The following is a 14,997-nucleotide window of genomic DNA, read 5'->3' as shown; positions in this document are numbered from 1 at the left end:
AGCAGTGGATGACTGTGTACTTGGGTAACGAGAAAAGTTGGTGTGAAATGCATAAAAAAGATTGATAGCTGTTATACATTGATTTTGTTTATACAGAAAATGAAAGAGCATTTTTATAGCAGCTAAAAGGCAGGTCGCCAACAATACAAGTACTCAACCTCATCGCAGCGGAACTCTACAGTTTATAGCAAAAAAATTTCTACACATCTCATTAGATACTTGACCATGCCTATGCCAGTTTTGATTGAGCACAAAATCGTGCTTATGTAAGCACTACCCCGTTTCTTATAAAAACACAGCAGCTAAGGCCGGGTGTTTAGTCTCAAAACACAGGGTCTACAAATGATGCCTTCAAAAAAAATATGTACCAACGTTGAAATTTCCTAGAGATCACCATTTTTTTTAATTCATTTCTAGGAGTAGTTCCTGAACATTTAAAGAGGTAAGCCAGCGGTCTGAGAAAAACAGGGTAGAGAACATCAAGGTGGGGAACACTACCTGCCAATACAAATCAGGCCCTTGCACCTTAAATCTGGACCACTTGTTTGTCTATGAAATGCGAGCACTTAAGAAGAATGCGATAAACTACTAAGTGCTATAAAATGCAGAACAACCTTAGTGATAAAAGTGGCGCTTACCCAGGAAAAAGCAGAACGGGACGAGAAAAGCGAACATCTGCAAAAGTGAACATTTTAGGAATTCAGAAAGAAAATTCAACAAAAGATTTTGAAAAATGCGGCATATTTCAGCGCTACCCTGATGCCGCCCTCAGCCTCACTGCAATATTAGGCGTGGATGAGAGGGTTAAATGCACAGATGCTACTCAAACTAACGTTTTTACTGATAGTCTTAATTTAAGCTGCCGTAACCTGCTAAGTTGCAGGGCAATCCCAGGAGGCTGTTGCACTGTGAATTCAGCCCTCCAGGGATGGCTATTAACTTTGCCTTGAAATCAGTCCCTGAACAAAAAATAAAAAACGAACAGGTTCGCATTGAAACAGAGCACTAATTCCCGAGGGGCGCCACAGCAGTCACCGGCTAGGTGCGCACTAGCTGATCATGGAGCCATTCTCTCGTCTTTTTGACGTCTCTCGTTCGCTCTAAGCAGGAAGTTCAAGCAGGGATTGTGCCTCGCATGCTTGATGCCCTTCCAGATTCTGGTTTCCTTACTTTCTATATGGAGGACAATCGTGGCTGTGCAGCCACTAGAGATATTTTATACTACATTAACGTATGTCTCTTCTATGGCCTTGTACTGTAATACATGCATGGCTGCTGAGACTGCTTGACCGAGTAAAATGCTTTAATACAAGGTATGTGGCTGTATATCAAGGCTGTATATAATGTTGCGCCATTCTGTATGATCTGATTGACGGTGTGAATATTATTGTCGAGTAGCCTCCAAGAAAGCCAGCTTGATTCCTTGGTTGTATAATATTGATTTCTATTTCATTTTTTCAGCGATTACTTAAGTAAATATCTTGTAGGGAATGAAGAGTAAGCTGATCGGTGTGTAAGGTTTCAAGTCCTTGCAGTCCGCTCCCATTTATGTTCAGATAATATTAGCTTTGTTCCTCAATTCTGGTGCGCTCGAGGCCATGAGGTACTGCGTAAAGAGGCAGCTAGATTGTTTAGCCCGTTTTGTGCACCGTACTTCATCACATCAACAGGTGTATTAGCATACCCAGCTAGCTGATTTTCCCCTTTGCACTCCTTGAAGTGATTTTCTTCTCGTTTCGTTTTTTGTTACCAGCGAGATGTTTAATTCAGCTGGACCTCCGTCTTCATCATTATTGGCCTGATTGTTTCGGCTTCTGCATATATCTCAGTAGACCACACCTGCCGTAACTATCTTGTCCATATTGACAGGGACGTTGCCCTCCTGAAGCATGTTAATTAGCCATTTGCTAAGTTATTGCGGTTTAACAGACCGTCGAGTGCTATACTCCGTATTAATTCGTAGCTACTTGAAGCGCTACCAAAGGTACGATGAGTGCAGAGGTGACGTTCCCACTCTGGAGCATGTAGTGCCAGCATAAAATTGCCAAATGGGATATCAACGGTAAAAAAGAATAGAGCGCTATTTTAAGTTCAGCCTCACTGTACGGTCGCGTTACGTACACTATTTCAAGAATGTAGCTTGCGTAGTTCGTGTGCACGCAGTGATATCGTTTATAAAATGGCAGCGCCCTTCGAAGCAGGACCCCTCGCTTCGTTCTGGTTTCGTTGTTAGTACCATTTTCGATACTCTCACTAGCCATAAATGGGACACCAGGCTTTCTATTCGTAAAAAAGCAAATGAGAGATCAATTTGATTTTTATTTAGAGTGACGATTCTTGCAGATCTAGGCCTTAAGAGGGACGTCGATTTTGTTGACATGCACGATTATTGTACTGACAGCCAGATGGTGCCACTAGGCTGAGCTTCTCCTTCGTTACCGCTTGCATACACTGAACTACTATATGTGCAAATGTGACAAACGGCGTAACGTCCCAAGATGCTGGCGTGTAGCGTACGTAAGCGTGAATACGCTTATGATACGAAGACAACATTGAGTTACGCTCTTTTCTACCCATTTCTGTGTGTGCCGGGAGCAGACGGCACGCAGAAGGTTATGACGGAAGAACGCGTTTAACTCGCTCCCCTGATTGGCTCAGGAAATCTCTACCTACCCCATTGCTGCAAGGAACCTAGCTATGAGATGGAGCACAGGGGCCGCATTCCTGATCGAATAGGATATATAAGGTAACATAAAGGAACTCTAGAGCATTAATGAGCGCCTCCTAGTTATCGTAACAAATCTTAATAGGAGGTGTAATTTAAAGACCGCACGGGCCTATACTCCTACATCCAGTCTTGATGAGTCGTTGTATGATGACGTTAGACTGGCAATAAGTACAGTAAAAACACAGTGCACTAATGATGGGCGACCTTAATGGGAAAGTAGGCAAGAAATAGGCAGGCGACCATGCACTCGGAGAATACCGCATAGGTTTAGGAAAGCGGTGGGGGGGGGGGGGGGGGTTGTTAGAACACTTCGGGGAACAAAATAGTTAACGGATTATAAATTTGCACTCTGTAAATAGTAAAACCGGAATTGGACTTGGGAGAGGCCTCACAAAGGATAAATGTAGGGGCTTACGATAGCGATTTCTGCAATCAGAACAAATGTGAGCAGATAACGGAGGAAACTACCAAGAAAGAAGCCCGTCATAGAGCTAGCGGTAACATGGAAAGAGAAGCATTCAGGGTCTCGCTGGAGAACAGGTTTTTCGCTTTAACAGAGGGCTATGATCATCTCGTTCTGGCGATGGAAGAAAATCTAACAAATGTCATTGCGGCGTGTTATAAAAGTAGGGTAGCTAGACAGGATACTGGAAAGCTCTCTTAAAAGACAAAGGATGCGAATCAGAAAAGCCTTTAACCCCATCGGTAGGACAAAGCTCGCAGAAGTTGCCAAAACAAATCAATAAGCGTAAGGCAAACGACGTGAGGAAGTATAATATAGAGAGAATCGAGCAGGTTGTAAAGAAGGGAGGCAGCCTAGAAGCGGTCAGGAGGAAATAACTCATTGGGAGAAATCAGATTTGCGTCATTAGAGAGGAAATTGGAGTTGCGAATGGGGGTAATACACTTCAAACAGGTTGTGGGAAATCGTCTTCTCACTCGCCCGCCGGAGGCGGCTCTTCTCTTGTGGAACACCACAGCTTCTACTCACCCCCCCTGCCCTTGGGGGCTACGCAGACCTGCAAACTGTCTGAAATAATCAGGATGATAAAGGTGGAAAAGGGACACAGAAGAATTGGCCATTTCATGCATAACGGAAGAGAAAGTAAAGAAAGCCTTACAAAGAATTCACATAGGGAAAGCGGAAAGTGATGATCAGAGCTAGCACCAGATTTGTTAAGTATGGTGAGGAAACTGTGCTTGAAAGACTCGCCGCCCTGTGTACCCAGTGCATTATTATTGAGAGCTTACGGCAAGTTTGGAAGAACGCTAATGACATCTTAATCCATAATAAATACGCTAAGGACATGTAAAACTACTAACCCTGTTATCTACCCCATCAAGGTATTTAATGCATTAATCAGTAATGGAACCTCCGACTTCAGTCAGTCAAAGGGCGAGGCTACTCAGATACTCGACAATGGACCGTATTCAAGCCACCATTCAGGTGATATAGAAAAGCGCCGAATATAACCAACCTCTATATACCGGCTGCCTCAGCACTCATTTTCAAAAATTATAAAAATTGAGTTTTCAAAAAAAAAAAAAGAAACCCTCTTTAGGTGTAAACTCACAGCTGCGGCGGAGGTCAGAAATTGTAAAAGCGTGCTCATTAACCACTTAGTAAATAATATTTAACAACTTTTAAAAGAAAGAGTTTGCCGGTAATTGTTAATGACGAGTTTGTAGCCACAAAGAAGACGCCGTATCAGTTTTTAAAGCCAAGGAAATGTTATTTCTAAAAGCCTTGAAGTGCGTCAAATGCTCGTGCTTTGTAGCGGGAGCTACACTGGGCTACCAGTCGAACATTCCGCGGTACATGGGAAAGGCCAGTTGTGCACATGCGCTGTTACCATGACAACCGAAGAGGAGCAAAGTGTGGCGTGCGCTTCGCCGTCGCTGCTGCAGCCCGCCCGCTCCATCGTCAAAGCCGAGCGTGACGTCACGCGGATGAGCAGTTGTGCGCATGCGCCGATACCATGATAAGAGGCCCCACTGCTGCGCCGCGTTCTTCGTCACCGCCTCGCCGCACGCCGCTCTATCACCAGAACCCCATGTCGCATGCGCAGGATTGCGTATAAAAGGCGGAGATGTAATGGGCGTGTGTACCAGAACGTTTGACATGCATGCATAGAATGAGAGTGCAGACGCTGCTAAACGGCGGTATAGACAAAAAAGGATTAACTCTTCCGATCCTGAGGTTGTCGCCTGGCAGTTGGCTTGAACCAAATAAAAACGCTGGAGTTGTGTGTGCGTGAAACAAGGTATCAACGCTGTCAGACGGTGAACAATGGTCAAACCGGCTGTGCTCGGCTTCTGAAAAGCGGCATTATCATCCAAGGAGTCCACCGGGCACATCTGTCAAGCAGACGATTGAGGTGGTTGCCACTTGTATACCAGCATACAGTACGGTTTCACAGATGTGTGGGACTCTGGCAGATTTCACCACGAAACGGGACTCTCTTAGTCAGTGTATGAAAAATTTTGACTTTAATTTAGCTTCGGATACTCCCGTCGAGACTACACAATGGGGAACTCTATAGAGTTTGTATACTAAAGAGGATCTACGAAGTCGAAATACTTTATCGACAAAATTGAGACCGTTGCATGGTCCTTCACAGATCATCGGGCAGTCTTCGTTTATGTCAAACAAAATGAGTAAAAGATGTGTATTCCCAATGTCTCACATTGCTAAATGTACAGAGACCACAACAAGCTCAGCAAGAGAAACGTACCTGGCGCTACATATATCTTGCCATAGACGAGCTATGCCACTACTAATTTTTTCCCGTCCCAAACCAGAACGGACCGCATGAGGAGCGCAGGAAATCTAGTGGAAAACACACATCCGCTGATGTCGTGCTGCAGAGACTGCGGCGCCCTGTTCCAAACATTCGTGGTAATTTCCCGAACTTGGGGGCTTCGACGCTCAGCTTAGATTGCGGGCGGTGTTATCTTTTTTTTTGCTGCTAGGTGCAAGAAAAAAGCTGGTCACCGTCAACTATGTGGCTGTCAATTCTGAGGGCCCTGATAACTGCAGCTTGCAGTTTTCTTTCTCTTTAATGCGAAAGAACATTAGTCTCATTACGAGAAAAGCCCAAGGGCTTGTGTGTATAGGCGTGTACTAGCAGATGGCGCAGAAAAATGCCAGCGATGGCAAGAAAAACAGGGTGACATATCAAGAAGCCGTATGACGCACACAGTAGGCCGAGAACCGCCACTACCGAAAACCTTATAGATGTTGCAGCTGGTGTTGCTGCTGTTGCTGAGAGTAAGAAAGAAAGGAAAGTGCACAGGCCTGCCTACTGGCTCAAGCCGAGCCACGCTCGCTCCCACGTGCTGAAAGTAGATTTTAAGGAGAGGAAAGATAGAACGAAAGGGCGCCGTGCGCTAATAGGCCCATAGGCCCAGGGCCGATCCCGGAGGCAGTGCAATACCGGGCCGACCAGTGCCAGAGTGCGTCTAGCACTCCGCCATATTCCAAAAGTAAGTTTAATATCTTCGGTCCAAGTACCAGCAGCAGATATTAAATCAGGTATCAGGTAATTTATACATGTCCATCATCCATGTATACTGGCCACTGGCCGTCCTCTATGTGGCGCCAGTTTTCCTTACAATCGTACTGCAATTGTGATGCAACAGTTTGTCGCAGAGCGTTCCGGATGGTGCCATGCAATTTCTTGTTACATATCGCTTACACGTACCAGGAAAGGTCAAGGCTATCTTGTGACAGGGATTCGAATCGACGACATATATCCGTGAATTCTATTCCTTCGCAGACTTTCGCATCAAAACTGTGATGCAAACGTTCGTCGAACAGTGTTTCGAGTGGCGTCGTACATGCGCGCGTGTATGCCGGTGGTATATGTGTGGGTAGATGTGAATGCACCCAGGGACAGTAGTGGTTTCGCATTCCAAAATGCAAGTAGTCTTAAGTGTGCGCACTTGTTGCTTTGTCTCCGCCACTATTGAAGTGAGTGTTAGATAGATTGAATGTGCGGCCTCATCATACCCTGAATTAGTCGCCAAGTTTGGCTACTATTTAAGTACAATCCCTACGTGTTTTGAAATGTATCAGACAAAAAAAAGTTTCGCCTGCGAAGATTGAGCGTAGTGGAACCACAGCCTGGCCTCGAGGTCACCCGACTTATCACCTTTGGATATCTTCCTCTGGGGAAATTTTAAAAATAATTTCAGAACGGAACCAGGCAACCTCGATGATTTGAAGAGCCTTGTAGTGATATCAGTTCAAAACATTGCAAAACGGGTGCTTTTATCTGTTGTGAAAGACATGAGAAACAGCCTCCTCCTTAGCAGCGCAATGAACGAAAATAAAATTGAGCACATGAAGCAGAAATTGCGTGTTATCCTGAATGATAAATCTGTCGTGAAGGAGCGTCTGAATTGAGCTGCAATCAGCTGAAACATTGAAATAAAGAAATGTGCATCACGTTTGTTCTATTACTGAGCACTACTAAGCACCCGTGAATAAAATTTCCTAACCATGTCCTACCACTTCTTTCAACAATTGACACGTATCTGCTTCAGCACGGGCAATGGAATTGAAGCATCTAGTTGGAAGCAACAATCCGACAGGACATCCTGTCTGATTCTTTTTCAATGTCCACATCTTAGGCGCTAGTCTTACGTTTAATATGGTAGAGGGTCTACACAGGCAGAGCGGTACGGCAGGGCAGAAAACTAAACAAATGTTCTAGAGTCTCGGAAGGGAACAGCAATTTGCGTTAGGCACCGAGGTTTTGGTAGTAGAACACTGCACGGGCCTCATCCCGAGGCAAGAGCCCGGCCCGAGTCCTAGGCTTAATTTCCGAACCCGGTGCAGGACAGCGGATTTAAGTCCTGGCCCGGCCCAGGTCCACTTAATCATCATTACACTGAACCCAGGCTAGCCTGCAAAACAGGGTGTCAGCCGTGGCTCGGGGCTGTTCTAATCCGCAGCGAAGGAACTGGAACAGAACAGAACGCATCACTCAGCGCACGCCGTGTGTTGTGCCTTCTCTTCTGTGCATAGTTTCTTCGCGCTACATTTGCTTGTTGATAGGAATGAGCGACGTAGTGCAGGCCACAACGCTGTTCTCAGAGCAGCTCAAGGAGAAAACTGCTCACGGTGTTAAAGCAGACTTTCAGTGCTCAATTATTGAATTCGGTGGGAAATGCGTTCATGGCAATAACGCTAAAAGAAATTGCTTTCTTAAACGCACAAAAAAAGAGATGAGGCGCGTTTGTTCACTCGGCTTTTTTAATGATGATCTGGTTTGTTGATAATCCGAAGTTCCGACCGTTAATGAAAAGGTTTTAAATACTCGTATATACGCGTAATTAAGTGCTATGCTTTACCTCGTGATGTTAACTGAGATTTTTTGCTCTAAATAGACTCGGTGAGTAAAGTAAATAGCTTTCTCTAATTCAGCCTCAATGAAGAACTCCCTTGGGAGATTCCCGCGTCAAGAAATTTTCATTTTTCGGCTGGCCAGAATAAAGTTCTTTCTGGGTTTTCTCTCGTGTCAAATATGAAACAATCGCAGGAAGCAAGAAGTAAGCAAGCAAGCGTTGAGTTATCCTTGCTCTCAAGCCGACACCTCGATACTGTTTATTCCCTGTCGCTTCTAGAACGCTTCAAGCATAGTCCGCAATAATAAATAAAAAGCCGGACCCATGCCCGAGCGCGGCCCAGGCCCGCAAGTTCAAGCCTGGCCCGACCCAGGCACGACAAAACTGTGCATCTTGCGGCTTGGCCGACTGGGCGGGCCCGGGCTATAAGGCAGGCACGAACCAGCGCAGTGCTCTAGCTGAAAGTGCTATGAGAATAAAACTACTCAGGGCAGGTAGTGACCGAACACCCGGACCACGATACTCAAATAATGAGGTGGCGTATATTTCGGACGCACTGTGAGGTCATGAATATATGTATGAAAATATCATGAAGAGTAAAGTATAGTTAAAGATTATATAAAGATATCACAGCTACGCAGCAGAAACGTGAAGGCTAACGAAAAGGGTTCAACTTGAATGAGGACAACGCAGCGCGTTATGAAAAGAAATTTGATAGGTGTAACGTTAGGAAAAAGGTAAGAGAGCGAAGTTGGTCGGGAACAAAAGCGACTTAATGACATGCAAGTCTAAATAATTAGCAGCAATGGGCATAGGCACGGCATGTAATGCGAAGAAAAGATAACCGACGGTCTTTAAGGGTAAATGAGTGCATTCGAAGAGAAGACAAGCATAGCAAGCGGCGAAAGGAAGTCATGTGGGTTGTGGAGATGAAAATAAAAGCTCTGCGGGGATAACGTAGAAGCAGCTAATTGGAGAGATATAGGAGAGACCTTTGTCTTTTAGTGCGCATAGTTAAGGTGGTGTTGATGATGACGTCGTTATCACGTCCTGCATGGCCTATGCTCTCTCGATCGCGGATGTGTCCAAGAGCGTCGCACTACAAGCTTCAAACAAGAAATAAGTGCTATGCAGCAAGATTTTTTTGCCGGCTTGAAGTCGAAAATGGCACCTGAGATTTTCTACTCGGCCAGGTACCCACTTTTATTCATAGGGGTACAGCAAACTCTGTTATTGACGGGTGCATGTTTGGCTCGTCAAAACTTTGATTATAATGTGCCTTTCCAGGGAATAGCTCAACAATTCTTTTTTAAATCGCAGGCTTTACTAATGTAGTGGAGCCGAGTTTCGTCGTCCACTTTTATTCATAGGGGTACAGCAAACTCTGTTATTGACGGGTGCATGTTTGGCTCGTCAAAACTTTGATTATAATGTGCCTTTCCAGGGAATAGCTCAACAATTCTTTTTTAAATCGCAGGCTTTACTAATGTAGTGGAGCCGAGTTTCGTCGTGGGCTACAGTTTGAACTCCGTTTGACCGCGGCGGCGGTGTTTGGCAGCTGCGGCAGCTGCGCCGTAGACTTGGCAACACCACCGCCGCGTGCGGTAGCCGTCGCCGCCACCGTCACCGTCACCGGCTTGGCGCATGCGCTCTCTGCAGCTGGGTCGCCGCCTAACCACCTGACTCAACGCGCGCCTTCAGTGCGAGTCAGAGCGAGCTTGGCTGTACATGAGAGCGAGGCAAGGCCGTCTTCTATGAGCGTTGCGCGGGAACAGGAGGCTCCGAGCCGCCGTCGGAAAGCGCCCTCTGCCCCCCCCCCCCCCTTCCCCCCCGCGGACAGCGGCCAGCGAGCTACTTCGCTTTCGCTTGTATATCCAAACTCAGCCACTGTTAAGCCACAGCCATTTTTTAAATTGCTCAGCAAAATCAGCAGATAAGAGTTTGGTACTTCATTCTAAAGAGGCGTCGTAGTGGGGTATTCCGGATCAGCTCTGACCACCAGCCGCTGTTTAAAGTGCACTGAAATCGCTTGGCACATCGGCGTTTTGTCATTTCGCCTACACCAATGTGAGACCACAGCTGCCGTGAATTCCTAGGAATTAATACTCAGGAACCAAATGGCATGAAAACTGAGCCACCAAGCGGGGCTGTATTTGAAATGACGTGAGCGTTGTGGCATCACGTGTCTGCTTGTTGCTTGAATGCCCTCGAGGCTGTTCGTACGGTGTGGCCTTGTAGGTGCAGCTATTTTTTTTCAACAACTTTGAGGTAAACAAGGCCCTGAGTTACTCTGAGAGCAAAAGTCAATCAGTTTGGCTATGGTCAGGTTAATATCTTGGCTGGCAAAGGTTGCGGGACCGGCTGCCGACTGCAGCAGGGCTCCGTGGCAGAAGTTAGAGATAGGTTAGGATGACCATAAGCTGTTTCGTCTTCCTCTCACCATTTGGAGTGGCGAGGAATGGCCAGTACTCGAGGCAGCCAAATTTTCTGAAGAGACGGTGCTGCCGTCAGACCTGCAGCCGCCAGACATGCTCCCATTACATGCTGCCGTCAGATATGCTGGACTGTCAACTCAACTGAAAAAAAAAGAGCAAGCCGACAATCTTCAGGCAGCGCCGAAACAGGATGAAGACATGAGCCAGGCACTAGGTGGCAAGGTGGCTTTTGCTGGAAACAGCAGTTTGTAGAACTTATATTCTGTTTAGGCATGAAGGGTTTTCTACACAAGCAAGCCTAGAATTGTAGCACACGAACACACAGGCACACAGATACAAAAAGAAAACCCCGCGTTGGGACTGAAGAACACGCCCATTGCTGCTCATAAAAAGCGGCACATAAATGGTAAAAGAATTACTTCGTGCACGCATTTTCTCATCACAACAAGCTGTTCTGAAGAGCATATGGACAGGTGCGTGCGGTAGCTAGCCGTTAAGAGAGATTAAATGCTGCGTTGTGGAAAAGTTTAGAAAATAGCAGCGTACAGATGATCTCCGGTGCCTAGGTCATGTCCTATTGTACTTTACATTTTCTAACTGTTAGAATGCAGTTCAGTTCAGCGTATAGCTCAGGTTAAGTTTGTTACTATATTTTTCTTTCGCGCTGTGCAGCCTTCAAAGTAACAACCACGAACTCACTTATCCGTGCCTGTTTTTCTTAACGTGTGCCCCAAGCACGCGTGTTCTTGTAGATGCCAACATTCCGAAGTTTGTGGCTGCATCGTTAGGCTGTTCGTCCTTGTACCCTTGGATGCCTGCAGTCCGGGCGCTCCAGCTATGATTCAATTGCTTCAGCTTACGCAGGCGTTCATTCTGCTGGATACCAAATTTTGTCGAAACTTGCGTATTTTTTCAATCCAAAAGCACTAAGCGATCTAGTCGCGGGTCTCCCTCTTCCCCCTTCCGTAGCAACGCGCACACAGATGTCTACTCTTAAACATACACCAGAGGTGAAAGGAGTGAACGTTATGGGTTTGACTGCGTGGAGCACAGAGTTCCCCTACTTCCTGCCGTCGTTGTCCTACTCATCCTCGATACTTCGCACATCTCCTTGCCCCAACAGTCTTGCCAAACAATTCTGGAGCTCCACGATTCCTGACAGTCCTCCTGAGCTTCTTCAGTTTTATCTCTCGCACTTGATCATAAATGCTGGCCGAGGGACGTGTGCTTGAGTTTACAGTGGGAAAATTATTGGCCGGAAAGGCGGCCCATACTAGGCTGATGAAGGTATAAAATTTCGTCTAGCAGCCCCAGCCGCACTGTCTGTTCCTACATGATAAGCATCGCACTTTGACGAATGTGTGCAAAGTGCCAAAAGGATAAAAGGACACTAACCCGTCACGTCGTAACGGAAGTGACGGTGCGCCTTGTCAGCTCACCGGTCAACCTCCGAGGCCAGCGGAGACAGTTGACCCATTGGTATCCGACGCTCGCTCCGTCTCTAGCTGCGCACATTTTGGCCATGTGAGACTATGCTCGCAAGGTAAGCGTGGTGATTTCAAAGCTCTGTTTTAAACGTTTCAAAGAATGAATTATTTTCAGTGAGCATTCCCACGCCACCCTTATGCGTGGAACTAAAACCAGAAGGCTCCACATGAAACGACCGATATGAAATGGATGGCCCTGTAAAGAAACGAAGATCCGTTGTAGCAATAACCTGTAGCCAAAAAGAATTCGCAGTACGTTGATCCTTTTCAAAGAGGATGTGCATATTAGGCTTCTCTGGAAACGAACATGCAGTGATGAAGAAGTAGTTCGCGGGGAACTGCACGTCATAAGCACCCGCGTTTCCACCATGAGCGCAATTAAAAGTGAACAGGTAAAATAGAGGGCCGCGCTCTCAGTGACAGAAGCAAAGGTGGCATGCTCGCTAATACTGACTGCTTTGAGCAGAGTGAATTTGGGTATTGACTCTGAAATGCCCGGCAATGTTATATGGCTTGCGAAAGCCCGACGTTGCATCTGCAGAAACCTAACAGGTCTGCTATCTACTGGCGTTTTTGGGAAGGGCAACATGCCAAGCGAGCGCGATCAAAAAAGAGCTTGGTTTGTGTACTTACGCTACGGCCGAATGCACCCTCTTCCGTTTCTTCCACTGAGGCCTCGCGTTTCAACGCCCAGGCATGGTCAATGTTATGAAGTAATGATCATTGTGATGATGATGATGATGATGATATGCTCAGGCTTAATGGCACACAACGAATAGCGGAGGATTGGCCAAGGTGCTTTTCTGCTACAACTTGTATAATTTTGTGAGCTAAACTCGAATTTGGATTAAAATTGAAGATTAAAAAACGGAAATGAAAAAAATAGTGGATTCTCATTCTAGCAGAGGAATCTACCTGATGCAATTATATATTCGTGATGTAAAAAAAATTTATGATGTAAATAAAATAAACTTGAAACTTGAAATAAAATCACACACTGGTCTCAACGCATATCCATTGGTCTTTGCCTCCAAGAACAGGAGAATCAAAATAGAGGAAGCCCCAGTCGAGCGAGGGGGATCTGCAAGTACGTTCTAAGGAGAAAAGCGAACCTCTGGCAGAAGAAGAAAAAGTGATCTATAGACTCAACTTCGCAAAAAGATTCACAGAGGTTGGTCAGAGATAACTCTGATCGAAATAGAGATTTAGTTGCCATGTGGTGCAGCGCAGGAGGGTCATGGACACCTTACATTATCTTGAACTGCACATCCGCACACTTCAAGGAAATGCCAGGTGTTGAAAATCCGCTGCAGCAAGGAGATGCTCATGGCTCAACTTGGGGAGTAAAATAAAACGGAAAAAGGTGTTTGAAATCCGCTGCAGCAAGGAGGTGCTCACGGCTCAACTAGGGGAGTAAAAGAAAAAAGAACAAGGCGTTGAAAATCCGCTGCACCAAGAAGTTGCTCATGGCTGAACTATGGAGTAAAAGAAAAAGGAACACTTGTTCTTTTTTCTTCCACGTAGAGCAGATGTAGAGAATCTAATATCGGAATTGTTGTTTCAAGCACAGGACCAATGGTAGTAATAGCAGCCATGGTATTTACACTGGCATCCAATGTTCGTACCACGAAGAAGGCTTTGTTTAGCTCCTTTACGCTTGTTTTTAAACCGCGCAGGACGGTTGGAATTAAAATACTTTTTTTAAGGAACTCATGTTGTGCATTATTTTCGGCCATAGCAACAAGTCCCGCAGCCGGATTAACACTATATTGTGGGCCACAAGAGCACGGAATCGGACAAAGCTCGAAGGTTGTGGCTCTGGGTAAAGGGCAATATGCGAGCCTTAGATACAATTAAAATCCTGCAATCAATTACTACCCAGGTTTCTCGAATTCATGTCCAACATGTTAAGACAAGAAATTAGGAAATTAGAAAATTGTGAGATGCTATTATAGAAAAGTTGAAGGTAATGGTCCATTCTTCTGATATGTAGCAAAATGTCTTTTTTACAGTGTTTCCATGCATCACATCGAACTGTTAAGACCTCCATAAAAACCAATAAGGAACGCTTTTGACGATAGCAAGAACTTTAGGAGAAAAAAATGAAACAATTGTGTCGGGTGATCACATAATATATTAATTGCTATAGTGAAATCGTGAATTAGATTAAACAATTGTATTCATTAACAGTTTCCCGCTTTAAAATATTTTTGTCCAAAATTGTTAGATATGAAGGGCAGCATATGACGTAACCAAAGCATGAGGGAAAACTAAATCGTTAGACTGGTCCAAGCCTTGCGAATAAGCGAAAGAGCCCAAATTGACAAACATCGTTAGAGGTGTCTACAAAACGGCGGTAAGTCTCCCACCACAGCCTGAAACAAGCGGTTAGAGGCCCTCGACATTCACAGCACCTTTCAAGAACTGAGAGATTCGATCTTCATCTCTCAGAAAATGACTCCAATCCATGGCAGCAGGCAGAGTCATCCTTCCCAGGACTTTCGCCCCGGGGGATTCAACAGCATTGGAAGCCAAATACTACCACATCATCACTTTACTGTAGGGATCACGTCATGGTTGCACCTATTCCTAAAAATATGCACCATGAATTGCACGTGGGAAGGCGCAAGGCTCGAGAGGACCGTTTGCGAGAAAAACTCGAGCATGACATTTACACCGCATACGTTCATGTTGCGGTTTATTCGGATGATGGCGTATTCCTGTTAGCTACGGCAGACCACGTGACAGATGTGGGAGGAAGCCCTGCTACACCTCAATCAATAGCTGTGGCCATGACTTTTAAACATCAAGCAAGGCTTCGTAAACCGAATCCCGTTATCACAGACCACCCGCAGGTCTGCCGTAATTATAAAAGCGGTAGACCCCCTAAAAAGCAATAGAACTGCTTGCTGCTACTACTTTACAAGAACATCACCGAACTACTTGGACCCCGGGTGTTGCCGCGGTAGAGGGCAACGAAGTGGCTCATAACCTA

The 14,997-nt window shown here is 45.7% G+C and overlaps 1 long non-coding RNA gene across 1 annotated transcript; it reads right to left on the bottom strand.

Moving 5' to 3' along the window:
* Positions 1–638: 638 nt before the first annotated feature.
* Positions 639–12,716, bottom strand: LOC144134774 (uncharacterized). The gene is made up of 4 exons (XR_013315250.1): positions 12,636–12,716; positions 11,911–12,020; positions 10,521–10,656; positions 639–675 (listed from the first exon to the last, which is right to left on the bottom strand). It is a non-coding gene; the product is annotated as an uncharacterized LOC144134774 (long non-coding RNA).
* Between the last annotated feature and the right edge of the window lie 2,281 nt (positions 12,717–14,997).

Source organism: Amblyomma americanum, chromosome 5, assembly GCF_052857255.1.
Source record: "Amblyomma americanum isolate KBUSLIRL-KWMA chromosome 5, ASM5285725v1, whole genome shotgun sequence".
Lineage (NCBI taxonomy): Eukaryota > Metazoa > Arthropoda > Arachnida > Ixodida > Ixodidae > Amblyomma > Amblyomma americanum.
Note: the sequence above shows the minus strand (reverse complement) of the source record. Positions and strands in the feature narration are given on the sequence as shown.